Consider the following 5,000-nt stretch of genomic DNA (forward strand, 5'->3'; position numbering starts at 1 on the left):
TATAGCTATTGCCTTCATGTCTTTACTGGTAAATACAGGGGACCCAGAGGATCCTGATTTTGTGTCAGCCTCATATTTAATATACGGCCTCTTCACAGACGATATCCTGTCTTGGCTCAACTGCTTTGGTTTTCCTCCTGGATGTTGGACTATACAGATAAACTCTCCCGTGGTCAAATTTGTTTCTTGGTCCAACATAATTGGTGTTATTTGGCTTTTGACAAAGTAGTTGTCTTTCTGTATTGCTGCAAATGTATATAATCCAATTTCTGATAAGAAACAACAAGGTACACTTGGTGACTGTCAGGAGAATCAACACCACCCCTGAGGGCCTGGCAGAGAGGGAGGGGTTCCCTTGTTTCATAGGAAAAAAAATAAAATTTCTCTCTTATTCGCCGGAGATAATTCCGTGGGATGCTTGTGCAACATGGAGCCAAACGGTTAAAACCGGTCGCGTATCTTTTTTTTCCTCTTCGTAGTCACAAACGTGCCCCAAGGATATCAAATTAAGCCCCGATCGAGGGATTCATCTTCATTCCCTTCAGTATTTCCAAACTCTCGTACAGCGATCAGAACCCCCACTCTTTTCCCAGCTCTAGCATTTTGAGCGCGGGCAAGACCTCTGGGTCACAGAGTTCCCTACTCACGTTTTAAGCCAAATTTTGAAATTTTTTCCGCCTGCGATAATTAACACAGTAACCTCACATTTGAAAGTATTTAATAAAGTGGACAGATGATTTTTCTTTGAGAACGGTAAGCTTTAAAGGTAAGGGGAATTTTCTTCGTTATTTCTAGATCTTGCTTCGTTCTTGGATGTTCCACTGTGAACAATTGCATGACGAATACGCCAATCGACCTGCGAATTAGTTTGCTCAGTCGTTCCAAAACATTTTGTGAACCGAACCAATGTGTTCAATTGGCCATTGTGCCAAACATTTTGTAAATCGAGCCAATGAGTTCAATCTGCCATTGTGAGTCAACACCCGCTATTAAAAGCACTGTTTGTTGATTCCAACGCCATTCCTCCCAATGTAGGAATCAAAAACGTGAAAAGAACATTGGAAAAGCCTTTAACAAAAATATACAAAAAGAAATCAAGTTAAAAAATGAGGATTAATGTCTTCGTTACTGGGATTTTGCGTTGGTCTCCCATCCAACTTCAGACTCTCCTTCCCAGGGTCTTTCAAGGTAGTCAGCGTGTTTTATCGGCTATTGTTCAGCTTTGTAAGTCAACACCCGCAATTTAAAAGCACTGTTTGGGGATTGCAACGCCAGTCCTCTCAATATAGGAATGAAAAACGTGAAAAGAACATTAGGAAAAAGCCTTAAACAACCAAATAATACAAAAATAAAAATCAAGTTAAAAAAAGAATTTATGTCTCCGTCACTGGAATTTTGCATTGGTCTTTCATAGAAGTACTCATCTTTCTGGTAAACTTTCGCCATTTTCCGAATTTTACCGGTGATTCCTATTGACTAAACAACATTGTGCATCCCACGGAAACGCCCTCATAGGCGTCTTGTTTAAGATATTCCTCGAAATTTACTTCTGTCAAGTTCCCTTTTTCCTAGCAATTCTGTTCCACGTTCCCTTGATCCCCCCAACTATTTTTAAATGTTCCTCACAATTCCTCTTATATGTTAGGTTTTCGTGTTTAGGTATTTTCTTAGGTTTTACCTCACTAGTCATAGTAGAGCAGGAGCCCATGACTAGGAGCCTCCCTATGCAGTATATCCTTGAGTCGACCTTTGCGCGTATCTTTCTATTTTTAGAACTAACCCTTAAGCAGGAACCTCACATTTACAACAATTTACATCAATTTGCATACATTGTTTTTGCTATTTTTGTCTTTGTTCCACAATAACTTTATTCTGATTGGCCATTCTAAACAGTGTCTGCAGAGCCGAAGAACTCGTGGCGTTCTACAAATAGAAAGATAAGAGTAAAGGTTGACTCATAGGGCTTGTATGGGAGAGGCAAGCTCCTACTCATGGGCTCCTGTAGTAGAGATATTACCATGAAAATGGCGGTTGACAATATTCTTCCGCGTTGGCACGTGTTCGAAGCTCAAAGAAAAGGAAAACAAATATTTCTTTGGCGCTCGCCCTATTCCACCGCAGTCCGAAAATTCGCTCGTTGGAAACGCACGCTACGCAGGCTAAGCTTATGCACCTATCAATGTTGAGCCGCTGGGGGGGGGGGGGGGGAGGCCGGGCATAGGAGGGGGATTTGACGTTACAAGTCTGCCCGTGGTAGGGACTTTTGATCATTCGTTGAGTTCCGGGGGTCGGGACTTTTGACTTTAACCGTTAGAAGAGTGGGGTCCACTGACGCCATCTTGGCTGCTTGCCATCTTGAATGACCGAGAAAGACTGAAAAATAGTACCGCCATTTTGGGATTACCCAGAAGTCACTAGAAGCAAACCGATTCTCTGCGATTCCCTCAACGCCATGAGTGAAAGAGTGAATCTGCTCTATATTTTGTAAGACAAAGGTAATCGAATCTTTTTAACAAGGTTGAGATGTAATCCGATAGAAAAGCTTTTGTTTCCGTTGTGTTCTGGTGCATATTTTTTGCATATGTTTGAATATTCATGAGTTTTCTTCGTGCAACTTGTGTATGCTTGCTTGAATTCATAAGCATAATAAATGTATTTAATTAAATTTACTATGTAGGTTCTTGTTCAGTACGGCAAGAGCCGTAAGGCTCTGGTAGTTGGTGAGAGTTAAATTTATCAATACAGTGAAAACAGAATTCAAAATTGATATTGACGACGAAATCTTGGTTCAGCAATTCAAAGACGAATGGCAGGAGTTGTGGATGTTGACGCTCTGGAACACGTGGCAGATCGTTCTAAGCTCCGGGTGCCCCTAGGGTGAGGAATTTGCACTTTTTTGACCCAGGATGACTTCCCTGGGGCCGGGCATTTGAACAGAAAAACTGATCTGAGTTCAAATCCCCCGCCTATGCCCGACCTCCCCCCCCCAGCAGCTTAACATTGATAGGTGCATTAGCGTGATAAATGAACTCGATGATCGAATAAAATGAACACTGCTCATAAGTTTTGAGATTTTAGGTCACCTTTGGCGTTTCTCCGAGTTATGAGAACCAGTTTAAAAGCATTATTTGGCACACGAAAACGTATCATCCATCACTACATGGCATGGAAACGTTGTCACACAAAAAGAGAACTACCAGAACGTAACATGAAAAAAATAACAGATTACTACGTGCGAAGCTAACCTTATGAGTTCGAAATACATCGTCAGGTCTTAAGATAACACCGCTTTGCCCACGATTCTTTCCTTCGAAATCAAAGGTAACTTCAGCGTTCTTGGCCTCTGATTCGGAACCAACAACATGGTTGCACGTAAAATGCCATCCACTTCCCTCCCCTCCAAAGTCACCATGTCATAGAATCCGCTGCCTTTTCTGTAAAGAAAAAAGCATTAAGGCATTAATTAAAACAGGTTTTTAATCCTTTTAGTGCATCTTGAGTACTGTAGAGCAACGATGACTGTTGTAAGAGCAGACAAGCACTTTGCTTCAACAAGCGAAGTTTATGCGCATCTTTGATCTTGACCAAGCAACTAAGCATCACGTATACTTTTAAACGTTTACTTTAGTTTCGTATCTTAAGGATATAAAAACATTCTTGTATGGTTTCTTACCCTCAAAGATAGCCGTTTTCGCTGCAGTCGGTGATATTAAAATTGTAACTGGAAGACTAATTAAAATACTATTTTCTAAAGTCTTCTACTCATGAATTCGATTATAGTAGACGATAGTAGACGATATAGTAGAATAAAAGCCATCCCTTTCCATCGACCAAGAACAACGTCCAAATATATCTTGGATATGTGGCTTACTGTAGTGTGTGAAACGAAATGGAGCGAAACGGTCACGCATTCCGCGCAAGGCGAAACGGCTTTTTTGGGGGGGAATTTTCTGTTTAGAATATCCGAGTAGACGCAGCCAGAAAGTAAATGTTTATTTCGCAAACTACAGATGTTCATTTCGTTTCGTTCCATTTCGTTTTGTTCCATAAAACATACATCTTGCTTATTCTTCAAACAGTGGAACCGACTGTATACCTGCCAACTTTTTCTGAGATATAGGCGTGAGATTTTTATCCTGGGAGTGCTGGGATTTTTGACGACGACACGATCATTTCCGAAGATTCCCGAAGACGTCCGAAGTCTTCCGAAGAAGTCTGAAGTCTTCCGAAGACGTCCGAAGTCTTCCAAATTTGCATACTGTGACGAAAGCGAAAACAGCCCTCGCATTTCCCAGTCCCGGTCTTAAGACGCGTATAAACGCGAGCCCGCTCCCAGTGCTTTTCACGAGGAAGGTATCGTCATTTATTCATTTTACACATGGTTTTCGTTCCCTACGTGGGTCTGAGTTAACATATGTTTGGAAATTGTGTCAAGCAAAACGGCAACAACTTACATTTTTCAATCAGGCGTGAGAAATTGGCCCGCAAGCGTGAGCCGGCGTGAGATCGAAGTTTTCAACCCGCAGGCGTGAGACTCACGCCTAAGGCGTGAGAGTTGGCAGGTATACGATTGCGAGTCGTGCCGCCAAGTCACTCGCGTATAAGTGCTTCAAAAGCGGCCCTGAATTCTGTAGTTGGTCCAACGTTTTATACTAATTTGAACAACGCGAAAGATAGTCCAAAGAAAAAAACAAATTAATCACAAATGCTTTCACCTCACCTTCACATCAACTTCGCTTCCGTAGTCTTCCGCGAAACCTAAGTCTTGCAACTTTCGCTTCGGCGACACCAGACACACAAACCCTTGCCTAACTGACCAACCAAACCTTGAATAAAAAAACTGAAATTCACGAATCCTTGACGTGTAATTTATAACAATGTACGATATGTGGTTCTTCCGCGTGACAAAGCAGGAACGAAGTGTGACATTTGTAGCATTCTATTGATCTCTGATTGGTTACCACCGAAGATACAATATAACCAATCAGGAACCACCTTGT

The 5,000-nt window shown here is 41.7% G+C and overlaps 2 long non-coding RNA genes across 3 annotated transcripts in view; both read right to left on the reverse strand.

The window, feature by feature from the left end:
• Positions 1-5,000, reverse strand: part of LOC138007756 (uncharacterized) — a 121,737-nt gene that overhangs the window by 3,506 nt on the left and 113,231 nt on the right. The gene's annotated exons all lie outside the window — the stretch shown is intronic.
• On the reverse strand, positions 1,830-4,840 carry LOC138006034 (uncharacterized). The gene is made up of 3 exons (XR_011123836.1): positions 4,721-4,840; positions 3,246-3,434; positions 1,830-1,923 (listed from the first exon to the last, which is right to left on the reverse strand). It is a non-coding gene; the product is annotated as an uncharacterized lncRNA (long non-coding RNA).

This window comes from Montipora foliosa, chromosome 6, assembly GCF_036669935.1.
Source record: "Montipora foliosa isolate CH-2021 chromosome 6, ASM3666993v2, whole genome shotgun sequence".
Lineage (NCBI taxonomy): Eukaryota > Metazoa > Cnidaria > Anthozoa > Scleractinia > Acroporidae > Montipora > Montipora foliosa.